Source organism: Amphibalanus amphitrite, unplaced genomic scaffold (genome assembly GCF_019059575.1).
Source record: "Amphibalanus amphitrite isolate SeventyFive unplaced genomic scaffold, NRLGWU_Aamphi_draft 000010F_arrow, whole genome shotgun sequence".
NCBI classification, from domain to species: Eukaryota; Metazoa; Arthropoda; class Thecostraca; order Balanomorpha; family Balanidae; genus Amphibalanus; species Amphibalanus amphitrite.
Window position 1 is genome coordinate 1,727,110 of NW_024881506.1, and position 21,767 is coordinate 1,748,876.

General features: G+C 57.6%; 1 protein-coding gene across 2 annotated transcripts in view; it reads right to left on the reverse strand.

The window, feature by feature from the left end:
• The window catches only part of LOC122381252 (kin of IRRE-like protein 3), a 102,731-nt gene that overhangs the window by 55,381 nt on the left and 25,583 nt on the right, over positions 1-21,767 (reverse strand). The window lies entirely within an intron of this gene.

Consider the following 21,767-nt stretch of genomic DNA (forward strand, 5'->3'; position numbering starts at 1 on the left):
GAATCAACTCATGACTCGAGCAACTAGCCAACGGAATGATTCGAATCAACTCATGACTCACATTTTGATGAATCGATTCAAATCAACTCATGACTCACACAACATTTTTATTGAACTTATTTCATTCAACCCATGACTCACTATAGGCATTTGTTGATTATTTGACTCAAAGCTATGATAAAATGAATATGCCGCATACCACAATTGTATTAAGCAGCATAGTAGCCTTGACCAAAGATTCAAGCAGCTACCTAGTAGGACTAGGTACATAGGTACCTACCTTACACCTACCTATCTTCAACACTCAACAGTCAACAGTGCAATATCAGATAAATTTGTAAGTAACTCTGAGAGACAATTATAATATAAGTGAGGACTAAGGAGTAGCATAGTAACCTATCTCAATTATTATTACCTAGAAAGTCTTTTTGAAAATTCAAAAGCACAAGTTCCGAGAGGCATTCATGTTTTTTTTAATCAAACTTCTTCTACATGATAATGAAACAAATGTTACTACTTCTTACTTATCACATAAAATTATTCAAACAGTACAACCTCAAAAATAGGATTAATCCCACCTGTGACACATTCAGCATCAGCAGGGACTCCATGGGCCACGAGGAGCAAACGAGGAGGCCATGACCTTGCATGGGTGGCTCAGGCCTCAGAATCAGATATGATCTTGAGTTGAGACTCATTGAAAGTAGTTAAGGTATCGGTAAAGCTGGCGTCACCGTCGCCTTCCCGCCAAGGTAGGCCATAATGACCAAGGTCACGTATGTCAAACTAGTGGCAGCTTCAGATCGCAGTTACCGTGCGATCGTACTAACTTACTGCAAATTTGTGCTAACCTGCTGCAGTGGAAAACAAGTAAGTATTATGTCCGTGAAGTTAGCGTCAGCAACAACAACGAATACAGCGTCGGATTCAGAATCGCTCAAAAAACTCATATTCGGTAAATTGGGGGACGGGGAGCAAGAATATGACCTTTATTTGGCCCTAGCTTTTACCCCTTACCCCTTAATCGGCCCTAAAAGGAAGGGGCGCGTCAAAAGTGCCTCAAGGGTTCGTCTGATCGCCAAAATAAGGGTCGCAATCGATTCCCCGGGTTAATATCTAGCCGCAGCCTTGGGTTCCAGATGTGTGCAACTTACCCCTTACCCCTTAATCGGCCCTTAAAGGAAGGGGCGCGTCAAAAGTGCCTTAAGGGTTCGTCTGATCGCCAAAATAAGGGTCGCAATCGATTCTTCGGGTCAATATCTAGCCGCAGCCTCGGGTTCCAGATGTGTGCAACTTACCCCTTACCCCTTAATCGGCCATTAAAGGAAGGGGCGCGTCAAAAGTGCCTCAAGGGTTCGTCTGATCGCAAAAATAAGGGTCGCAATCGATTCCTCGGGTCAATATCTAGCCGCAGCCTCGGGTTCCAGATGTGTGCAACTTACCCCTTACCCCTTAATCGGCCCTTAAAGGAAGGGGCGCGTCAAAAGGGCCTCAAGGGTTCGTCTGATCGCATAAATAAGGGTCGCAATCGATTCCTTGGGTTAATATCTAGCCGCAGCCTCGGGTTCCAGATGTGAGCAACTTACCCCTTACCCCTTAATGGGCCCTTAAAGGAAGGGGCGCGTCAAAAGTGCCTCAAGGGTTCGTCTGATCGCCAAAATAAGGGTCGCAATCGATTCTTCGGGTCAATACCTAGCCGCAGTCTCGGGTTCCAGATGTGTGCAACTTACCCCTTACCCCTTAATCGGCCCTTAAAGGAAGGGGCGCGTCAAAAGTGCCTCAAGGGTTCCTCTGATCGCAAAAATAAGGGTCGCAATCGATTCCTCGGGTCAATATCTAGCCGCAGCCATGGGTTCCAGATGTGTGCAACTTACCCCTAACCCCTTGAGGCACTTTTGACGCGCCCCTTCCTTTAAGGGCCGATTAAGGGGTAAGGGGTAAGTTGCACACATCTGGAACCCGAGGCTGCGGCTAGATATTGACCCGAAGAATCGATTGCGACCCTTATTTTGGCGATCAGACGAACCCTTGAGGCACTTTTGACGCGCCCCTTCCTTTAAGGGCCGATTAAGGGGTAAGGGGTAAGTTGCACACATCTGGAACCCAAGGCTGCGGCTAGATATTAACCCGGGGAATCGATTGCGACCCTTATTTTGGCGATCAGACGAACCCTTGAGGCACTTTTGACGCGCCCCTTCCTTTAAGGGCCGATTAAGGGGTAAGGGATAAAAGCTAGGGCCAAATAAAGGTCATATTCTTGCTCCCCGTCCCCCAATTGACCGAATATGAGTTTTTTGAGCGATTCTGAATCCGACGCTGTATTCGTTGTTGTTGCTGACGCTAACTTCACGGACATATACTTACTTGTTTTCCACTGCAGCAGGTTAGCACAAATTTGCAGTAAGTTAGTACGATCGCACGGTAACTGCGATCTGAAGCTGTCACTAGTTTGACATACGTGACCTTGGTCATTACGGCCTACCTTGGCGGGAAGGCGACGGTGACGCCAGCTTTACCGACCTAGGTGAGTTTATTTATATTATAGCATAGCCTATAGGTAGTTTATAGGCTATAGGTAGTTTGGGCGTATTTGACTCTATAGACGCCCAAATTCTTATGCTGTTGATTGATTATTGGGACCAAATTGGGACTGGGAGAAGGGGAGGCAGCCGCAGGTGTCAATTCTGACTTCTGACATGTAAAATGTAGGTACCTAGGTAGTGTAGCAGGCACTTGGCTTGGTAAGACTAACCCCGCGTTCGATGTCTCCCGGACGACGAAGATTCTACGTCGTTCGGCCAATCACGTTCCATAACCGCAGCCGAGCCCCCGCTGACCTTGAACGTGATTGGCCGGACGACGTAGAATCTTCGTCGTCCGAGAGACATCGAACGCGGGGTAAGTACCTACCAACTGCCAAATGCTTTTGGCTCATTAGGCGCCTGTGCCTGAGCCTCTGAGGCTCTTGTAAGTCTGAAATATGGAGTTAAGTGATGGCTAAAGCTGAGGGAGTGATCTAGCATTGATTATTAGGGTGTTGATGGTGACTTGTAAGCGACTCAAATTTTTTTTGAGTCGATTCTTTGTTTGAGTCGGAAATTTTGAATCGATTTGTGGTAACCACGTGTGTCGCCGGCCGGCACGGGAGTTCCCGGCGCAGACCGATTCGCGCGCCGACTTGTGACGTCGCTACCCCGCCCCGGCGCTGGGGGGCGGCCCAGGACGTGTCTGTTCGTGAACTTTGTCCCATCACGATGCGACCGCGTGTCTGCGGCCTGCGCTGCCGCAGTGCGTCGGCCAGTGACCAATCCGCGCTCCGATCGGCAGCCACGTGGTGTCCGAGTGCTTCTGCGCATGTCTGGGCCCGGCCCGCTGCGTCGGGCCGCGCGCTCCCAGGGACTTCTGGCCGAGCTCTTGGCCCGAGCAGACGCGTCACGTCTGGCTCCGCGATTTGGCCCGTTCTGTCCGGGATTTATAACTTAGATTAGGCAGGGCATATTTGGCAAACTTGGATTCCATTCTCGTCTCTTCGTCGCTCCATTGTCTGATTCGCTGTTTTGGTTTTTGACTTCGTTTTGGTAATTTAAATATAACAACCCGCTCTTTTAATTAATTCTTTTACTTGGGGCCGTTTGGATCGAACTGATTGAATTTTTGGAACACGCACCAGGTTGATATTCTCCATTTCTGATTAACGTAAAATCCAGTCACTGATATGTGGTGAACAGCCCCACAGCACCACATATTGGTGAGCCCGACGTGATTCTTGTTCGATTTTTCCATACTTCCGGGTTGTCGCCTCCGCTCATTCCCGAATCAATTATTTTATATTATTTCCCCCACATGGATTGCTATTCCGTCGCTCCACAGTGGCTTCTGCGCCACTTTTCCATGATGGTTTCTGTGCCATCTCTCCGCCGTGTGATTAGTTAGGCATTTATCTTCTCGGTGATTTTATTTCGGCGTTCCATTGGCTCTTTCGGATTTTGCACCCGGTGTTTTAATCTTTAATTGTTCAGTGCATTGCAAACACCGGCTACACTTTAACGATCATGACGAACGAGGGTACGATGGAACCCGCTCATGCTGAGCCGGTCCATCATGTCTCGATCAAGCCGCCGGTTTTTATGGACACCGCGGTTGACGGCTGGTTTGCTATTATGGACGCCCAATTTAACATTGCCAAAATCACCAACTCGCAGACCAAATTCTACCACGTTCTCTCTGCCCTGCCTCCGGAAACCATCTCGCACATTCCGCGTGCTGTCTTGAGCAACAAAAATTTCTCTGAGCTACAGACAGCCGTCACTGACATGTACGAAAAGACAAAGCCAGAGATGTTTGAGAAACTGATCAGCAAAACGCGTCTGACGGGCCGACCCTCACTCTTTCTAAGCGAACTCAGAGAGGTGGCCGACAAGGTTGGTGTCGGAGACGATCTCGTTCGGCACAAATTTATCCAGTCGCTACCTACAGGCATTGCTACGGCCCTGGCTTCTCAGCGCGAGCTCTCACTGTCGCAGTTGGGCAAACTCGCGGACGAACTGATGCCTCTTGTGCAAAACTCAGCTGCTAACATGGTTCACTGTCAGGATCAGGACCCACAGTCCGACTCACAGGCGTTCTTTGTGGCTCAGCAGCACCCAAGGTACCACAAGGCCACTCAGCCGCAGAGCCGAGCCGCCACACACTCCCCTGCTCGTGATGCTCGTGATTCAAGAGCGTCTCTCGGTCTCACGCCGTTCCATCCTGACCAGAAGCCGAAAGTATGCCGTGCTCACCTGTTTTTCGGCAGCCGAGCACGCACTTGCAAGCCATGGTGTCACTGGCCCGACAAAGCTGCTGATCTGACCATGCAGCCGTCCTCACGAGCTGCATCTCCCTCCCGTGCAGTCTCAGAGTCGGGAAACGAGAGGAGCAGGCCGTAAACGCAGCCCTCGGCCTGCCGCTCCTTAGGGTAACAGCCAAGGTGAATGATCAGCCCCTGAAATTCATCGTGGATACTGGCGCTGGTGTATCCCTGGTTCCACCCTCCTATGTGAATGGAACTCTAATTCACCCGTCCGCTGTTTCGATCACGACTGCCAGCGGGCAGCCACTGCGCGTGCATGGCGAGGCCACTCTCGATATTGCCCTCCCCACACTCCGACGCAGTTACACATGGACATTTGTAGTGGCTGAAGTGACAGAGCCACTACTCGGTAACGATTTTCTCGCTCACAACTCGTTGGTTGTCGATTGTGGTTCCCAAGTTCTCCGCGACTCCACCCAGCCCTAACCAGCCGGAGTACACAGACTCGCCAATCAAAACCACTCACTTCATCGACACCGGCAGCGCTCCACCCACGTTCGCCAGCCCACGCAAGCTGCCGCCCGACAAACTAACCGCAGCAAAGCAAGCACTCGATGTGCTGCTCAAAACAGGAGTGATTCGTCCGTCTAGGTCCCCGTGGGCCTCACCCATCCACATGGTTCCGAAGAGTACCCCTGGTGAGTGGCGGGTCACCGGTGATTACCGCGCGCTCAACGCCGTAACCAAACCGGACCGCTACCCACTGCCGCACATTCAGAGCCTCTCAACCAAGCTCCACAACGCTCAGTGGTTCAGCAAAATCGATCTGCTCCGTGCATATCACCAGGTGCCTATGAACCCCGCTGACTCAGAGAAGACGGCCGTCACCACGCCCTTCGGCTTGTACGAATACGCCTTCATTCCAATGGGGCTTCGCAACGCAGGTGCCACATTCCAGAGGGTCATGGACGGCATCTTCCGAGACGTGCCGTGCGTATTCGTCTATCTCGACGATATTCTGGTATTTTCCGAGAACCAGGAGCAGCATGAGAAAGATTTGCGCCTCGTGTTCAGCAAGCTGGCTGAGCACAAGCTTCGCATCTCACTGGAGAAATGCGAGTTCATGAAGAAGTCACTCATTTTCCTCGGTCATGACGTCACCAGCACAGGTGTCACACCTCCCAAGGCCAGAGTGAAGGAGATTCTGGACCTCCCTCTACCGCATGACTCAGAGTCACTGCGTCGCTATCTGGGACTCATCGGCTTCTACCGGCGTATGATTCCGCGATTCGCCGATGTCACGTTCCACCTGACCGAACTGATTCGACTCAATCCAAAAAGCAAAGAACTGACGTGGACAGAGGAACAGACTCAGGCGTTCAGTGACAGTAAAGCAGCGCTGGCTGGCGCCTGCACTCTGCCACACCCAGTGCCACACTGCAAGCAGTACGAGCTCGTTACTGACGCATCACAAGTCGCGGTGGGTGCCGCGCTCCATCAGATTGTGGACGGAGTACCCATTCCCATTGGCTTCTTTTCACGGAAGCTCAGTCAGGCCCAACAGAAGTACGCCGCGTATGACAGAGAGCTACTCGCGGCTTATCTGGCCACACTCCATTTTCGTGACATGATCGAAGGCCGCCACGTTACCCTGCGAACGGACCACAAGCCACTCGTGCGCGCTTTTCACAGCCCGCACACGGCTAAGTCTGACCGCCAACAGCGCCACTGGTGTGTCGTCACGGAATACATCACGAAGGTCTCGTACATTCGTGGCAGTGACAACGTGGTGGCGGACTGCCTCAGTCGCCCGGTAAATGCAGTGTCCCTCGATGCATGTGACCTCCATTTTATCGCGGCGGCTCAGAAGCAGGAAAAGGAGAGAGACGTCGACAGTGCCAATTCAGAGCACCAGGATTCCGAGTCAGGTTCAGAATCGCGCTCAAAGCCGCAGGACACCTCCCGATTGGAGCCAGTAACACTGTCTGGCGACATCACAGTCCTGTGTGAAAACTCTGGACCACATCCACGCCCGTACGTACCAGAGGCATGCAGGCGCGCCGTGTTTGATCGTTTCCACGGCCTGTCACACCCGGGTAGGAAAGGCACCACCCGTCTCATCAGCTCTCGCTATTTCTGGCATGATATGCGCCGTGACATTGCGCGATGGGTGAAGGAGTGTGAAGCATGCCAGGAAGCCAAGGTGCACAGGCACACTCGTTCTCCGCCCGGTCGATTTGATGTGCCCTCGCAGCGGTTCGAAACTGTACATATAGACATAGTCGGGCCGCTGCCCCCGTCAGTACCTCACGGGCACCCCTTCACCGCACCATTTCGTTATTTGTTGACATGCATCGATCGCGCCACGCGTTGGGTCGAGGCCGTGCCGTTGGTCTCGATCACCGCGGAAAGTGTAGCCTCCGCTTTCCTCGACACTTGGGTGTCCCGGTTCGGAGTGCCACTGCATGTAGTCACAGACCGCGGTTCCCAATTCGAATCAGAACTGTTTTCACACTTGTCTTCAATGATAGGTTTCCATCGCCTCCGAACCACTGCTTATCATCCGACATGTAATGGGATGGTGGAAAGAGTCCACCGAACGCTCAAAGCTGCCATCCGGGCGCGCAGGCAAGAGTGGCTGCGCGCGCTACCAGTAGTTTTGCTAGGTATAAGAGCTATGCCAGCAGAGTCGGGTTTTTCGGCATTCACTGCCGTCACAGGCGCGCAGGTGCTGTTTCCCCGCTGCGCCGTCGAGAAGGTCCCCGTCGGGACAAAGTACGTCCAAGAACTGGCAAAGCGTATGTCAGAAATCGATTTCGTCACTCTCTCACAGGGCTCGAACCACGCCCGCACACCACCGACGCACGTGCCACCCGATCTCATGACATGCACACACGTGTGGGTACGCGTTGACCGCGTGCGGCACTCTCTGGAGTCACCGTACCGCGGCCCCATGCGAGTCATCAGACGCAGCCCTAAAGTGTTCACGTTGGAGCTGCCGACTGGCGCCCACGACACTGTAAGCGTCGACAGACTCAAACCGGCACACATGCCGCCACCTGCGGACACGCTTGGTCCGAGCAGTACCGAGCCTTCGGCTCCGGAGCAGCAGCCGTCACCGTCGACCTCGCTCGGGCCCCTCACCACTGGGGCCCCCGACGAGCCGACACCGACGCCGACGACTACAAGACCGTCCAGCAAGAGGACTTCAAGACCTGGAGAGACGTCTTCCGCATCGCCGGACGAGGACGACAAGCCGTCCGCGGCTGCGCCGGTGCACACCCGCAGCGGCCGCCGCGTGCACTTCCGGCCGCAACCGGACTTCAGATACTTTTGAGTGCGCCCGCGTACGTGCGTTCGAGGACGATCCTGATCGCGTGGCGCCGACAGTGAAGTGATAACTGCGTCGCGCGGTGTAGTGATTCTTGCGTCGCGGAGGACCGTGCAGTGACAATTGCGTTGCGCCGTACCGTGTAGTGATAATTGCGTCGCGCAGTGAAGTGTCGATCACGTCGCGCACCGAGTGATGTGAAAAGTGATCGTTTTGGCTTATCGTGTATGCGCTCCGCGCTGAGGCGGTGAGTACTGTGGTAACCACGTGTGTCGCCGGCCGGCACGGGAGTTCCCGGCGCAGACCGATTCGCGCGCCGACTTGTGACGTCGCTACCCCGCCCCGGCGCTGGGGGGCGGCCCAGGACGTGTCTGTTCGTGAACTTTGTCCCATCACGATGCGACCGCGTGTCTGCGGCCTGCGCTGCCGCAGTGCGTCGGCCAGTGACCAATCCGCGCTCCGATCGGCAGCCACGTGGTGTCCGAGTGCTTCTGCGCATGTCTGGGCCCGGCCCGCTGCGTCGGGCCGCGCGCTCCCAGGGACTTCTGGCCGAGCTCTTGGCCCGAGCAGACGCGTCACGTCTGGCTCCGCGATTTGGCCCGTTCTGTCCGGGATTTATAACTTAGATTAGGCAGGGCATATTTGGCAAACTTGGATTCCATTCTCGTCTCTTCGTCGCTCCATTGTCTGATTCGCTGTTTTGGTTTTTGACTTCGTTTTGGTAATTTAAATATAACAACCCGCTCTTTTAATTAATTCTTTTACTTGGGGCCGTTTGGATCGAACTGATTGAATTTTTGGAACACGCACCAGGTTGATATTCTCCATTTCTGATTAACGTAAAATCCAGTCACTGATATGTGGTGAACAGCCCCACAGCACCACAGATTCATCAAATGACTCATGATGCTAAATTTAATCGATTCGAATCAACTCATGACTCATCAAGTTCCTCGATGAAGTGATTCGAATCAACTCACGACTCATCGAAAAATGGTTTGATTCTGAGTCGATTCACGAATCAACTCAGAGTCGTTTACAAGTCTGCTGATAAGTCGCTCGTCTTTCTCCAGCTATCATGCGCAGACAGGGTTGCGGCCGCCACCGCCCGCCGCCCGGCGTCCACCGTCCGGCGTCCACCGCTCACCGCTCACCGCTCACCGCTCACCGCTCACCGCCCACCGCTCACCGCCCACCGCTCACCGCCCGGCGCCCGGCGTCTCCGCTGAGTGGCGGATTAGCATAGACCACCGGCGCGGCGGCCCGCCCGTCCCGGTAAAAACGGCGCCTCGCGCGTGTGTCCGGCATCCGTCACGGGAGCAGGACCGGGCTGGGCCGGGCTGGGCGCGCCGGGCTGGGCCGGGCCGGGCCAGGCTGGGAGGGATGACAGGGCAGGACACGATGGGGGCCCGTTCGGACTGTCAGTAGCCATTCTGTCACCCTGACCCCACGCCGGTCGCCGAGTGACAGCTGAATGCGAGTGACATGACAACATCTGACGACCTGACACCTTCGGATGTCAACAGCCATGTTCCGACCACAGCTGCGGCTGTGAGCTGAAAGCTGATCGCTTAAACATTGTTTGTTCAAAGATTAACTATTGCATTCTTCACCAAATGTCTGCGTCACAATGGGCAATTTGTCTGAGCGCGGCCGGGCCCGTCCTCTGTGGGCCGGCAGCGGCGGCCGACTGAACCGGTCCCAAACAATGCCCTTATCTGGCGGCCGTGATTAAGCGGCTCCGTTCCGAGTGATACATGACTGGTGAGTAATTATCCGCTGTGCATTTGGCAGTGGAACTGAGTGGCCTTCGGCTTGATTATTTCCATCACACTAGAATGCATGCAGATGATGATGAATTGTCCAGCATACCATATATCTCATTCTCGGCACGCTGGCAAAGTTTCAAATGGGCGTAGGCTGTGGCACTCATTGTGGCTGAGAATCATGCGACAGCTACAGACACACTGGGAACACAAACACACAAACATAGAAACACTTATCATCCCCAAACATTTCGAATTATGTCTGCATATTAATCAAAATTAATGCCTCTACTTCCACAGAAGGCATGGCCGTTTTATTTCCCAGCTCGTTCAGCTTCATATCCGCTATCGGAGATTTGTGCGGCTGTAAAGCCGGCCCGGCCAGCATGGTCGGTTGAATCGTAGCGGCGGCGATTCGTCGTGCCCCGTGCCGCTCTCCGCTTACGAGCGTCCGTGGCGCGGGGTCCGCGGGGGATGTCGCCCCAGTGGGTCCCATCACCCTGTGCAGTGGAGCTGATTGCCAGCGACACTCCTGGTGTTTGGATCCCAGAGCAGGTGAACGGTGCATCAGATCCGGAGCAGCTGGTCAATGCACACAACGAATTTCGGCCACTCAGGTTGTTGTTCATTCACGTTTTATCTCTGCAGTGCTCTAAAAATGTGTTTTGAGACGTCCGAATTTTGACAATTAACTGCACAATGCAGGCTTTTTCTCGGGTGTTTTTGCACCCTGCCATGTTGACATCTCATTTCCAGACCCGGCCGGCGGCCCTGACCGCAGCTCCGCAATGGCGTGCCGCCGGCGGCGCTCGGTGACTAGGCTGCAGCCTGTTGACCGTCTGCCCGCGGCCGGCACCTCTGGACGGGCGCGTGCCGGAGTGGTTTTTGTAACCGGGCTGGGGTGACAGGCGGACCCCACCGAGGCCAGGTCGTTTGGGGCCGGTTAGGAAGGCGCAGAGACAGGTCACTGCTGTGGGTGGCGAGACGGAACCACTGCCCCTCATTTTGCCGCTTTGACCAGATCAAACACCCATCGAGCGGCGTGAACATTACGGGAAAGACGCTCCGTAAATGTAGTCGTAGCAGCATTGAAATTTGACGCCGCCTTGGGATTCTGTCAGCATCCAAATTATTGGAAATTTGAAAACAATATTTGAGCGTTAAATTCCGTCACTGGCTGAGCTTAGTTCATGGTGAGGCTGCCAGCCATTTGTTTGCGGTCTACATTGACCTGCGGTGAACGGCTACGATCCATCACCTGCTGGAGCTCGGTGCAAACGATGTGACAATGTAACTCTCTGGGACTATCATTAATATTTCCTTTGAGAGGCCTGGAGGTTAAGGAGACAGTCTCATGGCTTGGCTGGAACGATAACGACGAACGCGCTGTTTAGCCTTCCTACTAAATTTCAGTGGTTGAAACAGTGGATTGCGCTGTATGTATCCCACAGGGCATGAAGAGGATCGTGCCAGCAACACTCTGTAAGATGCGATAAACTTTGGATCTAAAGTAATATTTCTGAACCGGGAACGGCAACGCAGTTGGGTGCTGGGGCTGTGACTGTGTATACTTGCGTATAGGGATCTCTGCAGCACGGGCTGTGACATCCCCTTCCACTCCACCCTGGCGGAACTACATACACACACCTGAGCTGCAGCTTCTCGGGCGAATGGACAGCTGATCGGCGCCTCCCAGCCACCCCCGCTCGGTGGGGGTTTGCTTACATTTACCCAGCTGAGCTCTCCCATCCACCGCGGCTCCATGGGCTCATCATGCAGGATGTTTTGTAATCCGCCGCAGCAGGCCGGTAAGGCCGACAATCCCATTATAACCGCGCGATACATCACCCTTCCTATTCCACTCAGAGAAACAACAGGCGTCAACAGACACCGACGTGTTGCCGCTCTGCCGCTGTGTATAATGAGCTGTATGCCGTAACACATCCCCGGTCATAAGCCACGACTGAGAGCTGCAGGTGCCGTGCCGCTAGGCTCCGGCTGGTGCAGGAGCGGTATGTCTGCTGAGCGCCGCCCTCCGCGAGCCGATCTCGGGGGATGGCCCGCGATGGCCGGATGCATGCTCCATGCATTCGTGCACCATGTCGCGGCGCGTCGCGGCTTCCTGTCCCTCCCCTGCCCTCCCCAGCCTTCCCCAGCCCTCCCCGCCGCCGCGCCGGTACCGTGAGCCCGTCTTCGCAGCAGCAAAAAGGCCAACGAGTGCGGCGTGCGGCGGCCGCGGGGCGTTTTTCGTGGCGGCGCGGAGCAATTACAGCGTGTTCTGCCACCGGGGAGCGTGGCCAAACATCCGGCGTCGGCATCGACGCGCCGACGACGACAGGCCGCCCCCCCCCCCCCCCCTCGACGGACCCCCCTCGACAGACCCCCCCCCCCTCTACTGCTGCCCAGGGTTCTGAGGATTGGGACGCAGCCCTGACAGCCCTGACCCGTAATGGTTCATCCAGTGTCACAGTGACACAGTCTGACACGGCAGTGACGGTCTGGCACAGCAGTGGCACAGTCTGACACAGTGACACGGTCTGACACGGCAGTGACACGGTCTGACACAGCTGTGGCACGGCCCTCCGCGGCAGTGACACGGTCTGACCCAGCAGTGACATGGTCTGTCCCGCTCGAGATAACATGTCGGTGATGTGACCTCATCGTCTGATAGCCGGTGGGTCACGGCCCATACCACGACTCCCAGTGCTGGAACAGATCCCGACCAGATATCGCGTGGACCAGCTACCTCCGGCCGGTGGCCGCTGCTGGTGAGGGGCCGGCGCCGTGTCTCCAGCCCGCCGCCCGGGTCGGCCCGATGACACGACCGGGCTGGGCGCAGAACGAGCCACTCGTCAGGCGCGTGACGGGCACAATAGCGGTGTGCCGGCCGGCGCGGCGCCCACCGGCCATCAGCCGTGAGTTGTTTGACAGATGACGGCTTAATACGAGTGCGTTTGTTTCGGCGGACCTCCCCGCCGTCCGAGCATTTGCATAAGCCCGGCCTCCTCGACAGCTCGCGCAGGGACTGCGTCCTCTCTATGAATGAATAAGCGTGTGCATTAAGTTCTTCGCAAGGTTGTTACCCCCTACTTTTCCTGCCAGCATAATTCAGCCAGGAAGAATGCACCTGGCCGCGTCTTAAGCAATCGCCGCACAATAGTATTGGCTACACTGCTCGCGTGCACAATCGATGCCTTTTTATTACGGCACAAAGGAATAGCATTCCGCATCAAGCTGAGACTCAATTTTCTCCCGCCGACTCGGCAGACATAAAATTTGCATTCCATTGAGCGGGTCGCCGGGTCCTGTACGGCTTCATTACGGCATTTCACGCACGCGGTGAGCCGTTTTTCTGTCGGTGCGGTCCCACACTGGGTGCCGGGGACAGACCCGAGTCCGGTCCGGTCCGGCACGGTCCCTGTAATCGGTCCGAGAGGGGTGAACGTGTTAATCCGCCGCCGGTTCGCCGCCAGCACTCGTCCCGTCAGCGCCATCGCAGCAGCTCGCTGAGCACCATGTAAAAATCGCCACCCGGCCACCCGTAAAGGGATGCCGCACAAAAGGCGTACCGGCGGCAAAAACTCCCGCCGGGATCCTGTGCGCCGCCGCGGTGGTGCGGCGGCCCGGGCCGGGGTCTGGGCGGCCCACCGCGCGGCAAGTGCCGCCCACAGCGGCCGGGCCGCCGCCGGCGCGGCCGGGCGGGCCGCCTCCGCCCGAGATTGGCCGGCCGGCAGCCTTTCAGCGAGGAGCGTCTTCATTACGCGCGTTTGACGGAGGCCTGTAATCGGCCGGGCCATTATCGGTCCGAGCACGTGTCTGCCCCCGGTGTCGGCCGGCCGCCGCTGATTACCCAGTGCCAATGTCAATATGGCCGGAGGGCGCGCGGTGGGCGGCGGTCGGCTCGAGATACAGGCCCCGCGGCCTCAGACGAACGGAACGAACGGGAGGCCACTGTCGGCCGGCACAGACCAGGGACGCGGCGGACTGACCTCAACGGCGCTTTGGTCGTGATATTACCGGCATTCTGTGGTTCGTAAGAGAAGAGAACGTTTCTACACTCATTGTCGTGTCCGCCACGACAGACATACCTAATCATTGCGTATCCAATTAGGCATACCCAAAACGGACCGGCAGTAGCCGCTGCTCCGCCGTTGAGCGTGTCGCAGCACGGTCCCAAGTTGTGTCTGAGACGCCCCACCTGACGCCTCGCGCTGTGCCTCCTGGCTGTGAATCGTGCCCGAGTCCGACAGTCGCGTGACAATCGTGCGCGCATCACGTGCGCCGCCCCCGCCCCCGCCGCCGCCGCCGCCGCCGGGGCGAGTCAGCAGAGCTGCGCGCCGCTGCCCGGTGGACAGGGGAGGGAGGGAGGGGAGGGGGACATCCGGCAGCAGGCCGGACGAGTGCAGCGATGGGACAGAGCGGTGGCCGGTGAACGGTCTCTGTCCTGACAATACGAGCACAGACCGACACCCGCCGATCATCTGGCAGCAGCGGTTTGGTAGGTGTGCAGATTGTCTAGGGCATTGGACAACCAGGGCAGCTATAGTTACTTCGTCTGACTGGTCACACTTAAGTCTAAATTTTGAACATATAAGCTACAATAATTGCTTTGCTGTGCGTCCTTGCTGCCATTGATAGCTGTTTCGCAGTACATGACCAGTCCACCACACCTGCCGTTTTGCTTTATCCAGCTCGATCAGAAAGCCCTTTAGTCTGATGGGCGCGGAGCTGTGGAGCTGGGGAGCCGCTGAGTGCCGCGATGTCCGCTGTCCAGGTGTTTTGTCGCGCTCCGAGTGTCGTTCCGGGTAGCGGTACCGGCGGCGGCCGACCGGCGCGGCTCACAGGGAGGGTCCACACTAGGCTCCTACAGGCTCTCCACATGAGCGGTGACTCGTGGCGGCCGCCGGCCCCTCCCTGACGTCCCTCGGCCCCTCCCTGACGTCCCCCACCGCCTCACTGCACTGGCCCGACACCGCCGTCTGCCCGGCGTCAGGACGGCGTGTGCGGCAGCCCTGTAGCAATATTGTTTCCATCCAGATCTGGTGAGATCAAAATGGGTTCAGCCTGACATCAGTTGGACTCGATTTATGCAATGGCGCTAGGCTGTCCGAAACTGTGACTGATGAATCGGAGGCGGCGCACGACAGGCTCACGTCGAGCACACCATCACATAGCTCTCAGAGGAGCAGACCGGCCGCACTGCTGTCCGCCGCTGTCGGGTGACTTTTTATCAGCCGGTCTCGTTCAGCAGCCCACGACTGACTGATTCGGCCTTTGATCTCGGCAATAATGGCCCCTCACGGGAGCTGCCGTGCTGAAAGGCAGTTGGACGTGCCCGGCGGCCGGATCGGCCGGCGGCCCGCCGTGGTCCGCTGCCGGAGGAGCAGGGCGGCCCGCCGTGGTCCGCTGCCGGAGGAGCAGGGCGGCCCGCCGTGGTCCGCTGCCGGAGGAGCAGGGCGGCTCCCGGCGGCGGACGAAGGGTTCAGGAGACTCGCTGGTGTGTCGGGGGTGGCTGCGGACGGAGGGTTCAGGAGGCTCGCTGCTGTGTCGCGGGTGGCTGCTGACGAAGGGATCAGGAGACTCGCTGCTGTGTCGGGGGTGGCTGCAGGCGGACTGACACGCCGGCGGAGAGGTGACTCGAGCCGCGACGGACCGTACCGGAGCGGCGACCGGCACGGAGTTTTTTGTGTGCTACATACCCCCATCATCCCGTGCGCGACCACCCGAGAAAAACGGCGGCGGCCTCTGATAACGGTGGAGGTTCAGCGAGGCGAGCAGCGGCGGCGGTGCGTGCGCTCGGCCCCGTGTGTCCTGGGTTCTCGGGTGTCCGGTTGGTGCCCGTCGAGAGGGCAGACACAGGACCTGGCTGGACGGGGCGCTATCAGAGCCGGACGGGGCCGACAGCTCCTCTCCCCTCGGCGCCGGGACGAGTGGACACTGGACGCTGAGAGCGGCCGGCCGCCGCACCCGACCGACCCCTGCCCGGCCGTCTCAGTGGAGGACACTCGGCACGCGGTGATGACCGAGCGCGAGCCTCGAGCACCTCTCAATGAACCATTGGACGACAGCGCCCCGATGCCTCCCTCCTTCCCTGAAAGACTGGCTGGCTGGGGTGCTGCAGCGGCCGTCTCTGGAGGGCCGGGACCCTGCTGGGGCGTCTGTGGGATCACCCTGGGATCAATCAGAATGTGCCAGCTCGGCACTCTCCCCGTCTTTCATTGTACACTGTACAAAGAAAGCACAGTTCCTCTACGGTGGATGCTCCCCAGCCGAGCAGACGAAAAAGTACTAAATGTATTTCCAGAGAAAAGCTAACTAGCTGCTGATAATTCCACCATACACACTAGTTTTTATGAAAGGGTCATCACAGCCAGAAACCTTCTCATCAAGATCAAAGGTCAAGTCAAATCGAAATGGTGCAGAGCAACCTAAGCAGTGGCATTTTTGTGTGTGGACAGCAGGGCTACAGACAGTTGACAATGGCCGTGATTCACGGGCTCGGAAAATAGCTACCCTTTTACATTACTAAATACTGAGGCACGGTCTCTTTACTCCGCTCCCATCATCTTGTACTTTATCCCCACAGCCAGCTCTCCGCTTTGCTGAGCGTTCACTCCGTCCCCGCTCGCTATACCTGCCTTCGTCACTTCTTCAGTCTTCTTTATCTGTGACCCTGGGCATTGTGCGCGTGTGCTTGTCCCACTCCCGTCCGTCCGGTCTGTGCTCTCAGCCTGCCCGGCCTCTGTGATCAGACCCCGCCCGGTCTCTGTCCTTTGGCCCCGCTCCGTCTCTGTGAGCAGCCCCCGCCCGGTCTGAGCTCTGGCCCCGCTCGGTCTGTCCGCTCGGCGACCGTTTGTTCCGGCTCGCGCGGCGCCGCCGCTGGCGGCACGGTGGCGCCAGATGAAGACGCCGGCCGGCCGACCGGCAGCACGCCGTATTGTGCGTGGCCGACCGCGGCCGACGCGCCGTGACCACGCCGTGACCACGCCGCGCCGATTACGTGTCGGATTTGATGGATGGACGGCCGACAAACCGACTGGCCGAGGCCACCGACCGAGCGCCGGACTGGCGGACTGGCGCGGACTGGCGGACTGAGCAGAATCACCGGACTGGCAGAACATTGACGCAGCGCCAGTGTGGCAAATGACAGACTGACAAAGTGGCAGATTGGCTCATTAGAGGACTGGCGGGACAGTGACGGAGTGCGGAACTGGGGACTGGCGGACTGACGAACTGGCGGACTGACGGACTGGAGGACTGACGGACAGGGGTCTGGCGGACTGACGAGAGTAGGACGTCGCCCGTCTGCCAGCCGAGACGCATCCAGCGTATCAAATGACGACCTTTGTGACGCGATTTGTCCCTGGCGGTGTGCCGCAGCGTGACAGTGGCGCGTCACGGAGGCGTTCCGCGCCACCTCCTCCCTCTCCCCTCTCTCCCTCCCTCTCTCCGATCACCGCGGGGTCAGGCCGTCAGGTCACCTCATCACCGCGGGGTCGCGGACCGATTCATTACACCGAGTCTGTTCGCCCGTCCGTCCAGGCTCCATGACACATCCACACGGGTAGTATATACGGCGGGACAGGTATGAACAGCGCGGCCGATAGCCGACCCGGGCCGCCGCGCCGGGACGATACGGACAGGACGGTGTACCGAATGTGCAGTGGTGCCCGAGGCGGGCTGCCGTAGATGTCTCAGCCAGGCGAGCGTCACGGTATGGGGACATGAAGCATTAGACGACTCACCCAGACGGTAGGTACTCGGTAGGACATGAGGTCATAGGTCAACAGCGCCCGCTCGTCGCCGGCCTCAGGGACCAGGTCATCAGTGCCGTGTCACACGAGGTCGTTATGCTAGGTCACCAGTGTCAGCTCTCCCATCCGGTGACCTTGACAGCGTGACGGGCGAACATCGCCGGGCGGGCGGCTCTGGAGGCTGAGGGGTGCAGCACTGTCAGTGTCCCTGCCGCCAGTGCGGGCGGCTCTGGAGGCTGAGGGGTGCAGCACTGTCCCTGCCGCCAGCGCGCGTCACTGGAGGCTGAGGGGTGCAGTACTGTCCCTACCATCAGTGCGCGTCTCGGCGGGTCTGTCCCCACTGACCCCGGGCGCCCGGGAGGCATGGCCGCTGACCAGCACTTGTTATCGGCACTGAGGAGATACTCAGTATCGATGACCGCCGGGCGCTCGGTTTCACTAACAGTGACCACAAGAGTCGGGAAGATCGGTAGACCGACTATTGCATCGGCTGCTGATAACTGGAGCGGACTGCGACCTAACTCTGTTTTGATGTCTGTCTACTTTAATCCGAGGCTATCCAAGACACGAGGCTATGAACGGCTCTCCCGTTCATATACTGTTTAACATTAGCGCTAGAGTTACAAATCAATTCTCGAGTCAGATAGCACCCCCAACTGATCCCCATTCCCCAGCCAAATGAACAGTTCCGATGTCATGGCCGTGACACACAGTGAACACAGAACAGCAGACTGCGGCGGCGGCGGTTGCCATGGCCGTGATACACAGTGAGCGCAGAACAGCAGACTGCGGCGGCTGCGGCGGTGACATCAGGACCACCACACTGCCTCGGCGTCCGGCAGACTGCAGACTGTGCGCTGATTTAGCGGCGAATCTGGCGCGCCGCTGGGAAAGTTGGCCGCCAGTTGATTGGCCTGTCCTGCGGACGGCGCGGCACCCTCCCTCGAATCATAACGACACCCGGCCGCCGGCCGGCGACTGTCCGGCATTGTGAACGGGCAGAAAACGGCCGGCCGCCAGTGGTCCCCGCAGCCGCGCGACACACAACAGGAAGCGGTCTGTTTGGAAGGGCGTCACCACAGAGGTGACAAAGGCCGCGAGTTTCGCCGGGATATGGGGCTCTGACAATGCGGCGCCCTCTCCCCTCTCGAAGGGACGGAGAGTGTGAAGACGTCACGCGGTCGAATGGTATATATCGCGAACCCATTCATAGACTCTTGCGGTTTCGTCACTCATCGAGGAACAAAAGCCATTTGCCGTGGAGGGGTGTAACTGCCCCCCCCCCCCCCTATACAGACATGCATGTTCTGTGTATTAAAATACATCTAAACGCAGAGCAGATGCAGGCCTCGCCTGAGTTCATTCGCTATCCTTATTGATTCTGTCACCCTGGCTGGACGTATATCGCAGGAATTGAGACTGACACCTGTCCTGTTCACATTCCGAGTCTCACCGGTCACAGGAAACTCAATATCGGGCTCCGGGCGGCGAACTGTCACAGCATCATTGGGACACGTCGCGTCCTGTTCTGAGTCAAAGGGATGTCTCAGAATCAGCACGTATATGAGATGCCAGCGGACAGGCAAACGTCAGCCTGCATTGTCAGCCGCAGGAGACGAAAATGGGCCGGCGCCTTCTGGTCACACACGGCGCCTCCAATTTATGAACGGGCTGCTCTGTATTCCGGTGGCGATACACATTTGCATTGCTGACGAGAGCTGCACCGTGCTTAGGCAGTACCTATCGGTTTGATGTGTCCACACATATTAGTTACAGTGGGAGTTTTAGGAAAGTCCGGCACTCAGGGGCTTCAACCGCCGACGCGGCGAATTTTCGATTGCAGATGATATGTAGTCATGTCGCCAGTTAGCGTGATGAACTCCATATTTCTCGGCACCTTTCTGATGATGACAGTATTTCATGACGCTTCACATTGTCCCTATATTTCAGAAGTCATTCCCCATCACCCATTGGACGTTGCGTGCTAAATTGCAATAGCACATGTCGAATGCTCCAATGGAAAGCATAATTCTCCTCTAAGTTCTGCAGACACGGACATGGTATTTGGCAGACCCACCGAATATTACATACGAGTTTCTGGCTGAAGATGAAGTGCAGAACCATACGGATGGAAGAATTATTGGCGCACCAGACCTGTTCCACGGCAGAGCGCCGACTGTGCCGATAGGCTCTCCCCAGCGGGAGTGGATCACGACTCCCGCTGACCCCGGGCCCGCTGACCCCGGGCCCGCTCCCACTGACCCCGCTCCAACTGACCCCGGGCCCGCTCCCACTGATCCCCGGGCCCGCTCCCACTAACCCCGTGCCGGCTCCAACTGACCCCGGGCCGGCTCCCACTGACCCCGGGCCCGCTCCCACTGACCCCGCTCCCACTGACCCCGGGCCCGCTTCCACTGACCCCGGGCCTGCTCCCAACTGACCCCGGGCCCGCTCCCAACTGACCCTACCCAGGGACACAGCAGCTGACCTCGCCCCTGGTGGCGGCGCGGTGCGACTGTGCGACGGTGCGTGGCGACCAGCTGACGAAAAACGCGCCGGTGACACAGCGCGGTGCCATTGTGAGTGGCCATTTACCGGCCGTGCTCAGGGGCGCCGGACACCAGAAAGCCCGACCTCTGGGTCAGCAGGCGACCGCCGCCCCGGCCCCGCCGAGCGGCGCCGCGCAACTACATTTACAACTACGGTACATATCACGGCAATGTTAGAAACCAAGCATTCCTCTTCTGCCAGGAACCGCTAGCATTTATATTAAAAAATAGAGCGTGATGGTGATTTAAATTTTAGTCCTGCTTTATTAAAAAGAAAGAATGAATGGACGGCAATATATAAGAAGCAATGGAATGAAGGCAGCCTCTTTTCATCCTTTCCTGGGTCGTACGATATAGGTACTCTGCTTCACTTTGACCTCCGCCATTTCTCTCTCTCTCTCTCTCTCTCTCTCTCTCTCTCTCTCTCTCTCTCTCTCTCTCTCTCTCTCTCTCTCTCTCTCTCTCTCTCTCTCTCTCTCTCTCTCTCCCCCCTCTCTCTCTCTCTCTCTCCCTCCCTCTCTCTCCCTCTCTCTCCCCTCTCTCTCTCTCTGATCTCTCTCCCCCAACAGCGCAGCGCTGCGGCCGCCCGTCCTCCCGGCAGCAGTGCAGAGCGGTTCGGTCGCGGTGCCGCCGCTTCCGCTGGGCGTTTCCGGTTTGTAGCGGCACAGTACGGCCCCGCCCAGCGGCCACAATCGCACACACACAGAGCCGGCCGGTGGCCCAGCCCGGTGCCGGGCTGCCCTGATGGTACCGGGTGAGGCGTAGGCCTCTACGGGGAGCAGTAGCCTCATGGTGCGAGGCGGACACAGGAGCATACCATAACTATGACGCGGCGAAGTCAAATATGCGTGCATGGTTAAAAGGCGTGATAAAGACTTAATTAAATGAAATGGCGATTAAAGAAAACTTGCAGCTTGACATTGTTGATACTAGCGAAGTGTTAAGGCATAGTTGGTAAGTGAGCTTGCCTCATCAGTCATCGTGAATCAATAAGAAGTACGAAATGCTTTCATACCATAAATCAGCGGTGGACGCCGGACGGAAAGCGGCCGACATTAATCGACGCTTCACTGAACTGAAACATAAACGTGCGCGCGGCGGTGGACCGCTCACTGCTCAGCGCCCTCGGCGCGCGGTGACGTCACTGGAGGCGCGCGGTGACCACGCCAGCGGCTGACGTCGCCTGCCGGCGCGTCATCGCGTCATCGCGTCATCGTTCAGCGGGGCTCAGCGCCGACCGGGCGGCGACTATTCCAGCCGGCCGCACAGCCGGCGAGGCCGCTCCGGGCCGGCCATCTCTCTCTCCCAAACAAAGGTTGGAGCATATAAAGCAGAGCCGGTGCTCCTGCGAGCGGCGCCGAGCCCATCCGGGCCGGACGGAAGCGGCGACACCGCGCCGCCGCCGCCGCCGCCGCGCAGACCTGGATCGCGTCCGCCATCCGGACCGCCCGCCGCGCCGGTCGCCGGCCGTGCTCGTAAAAAGCGGGCCGTAGTGCGACGTCAACGTCTTGATAAGATGATATCGTCGACAGGCGGCGGCGGGGAGCGGTGGCCCTTGACTGCCACCGGCGCGGC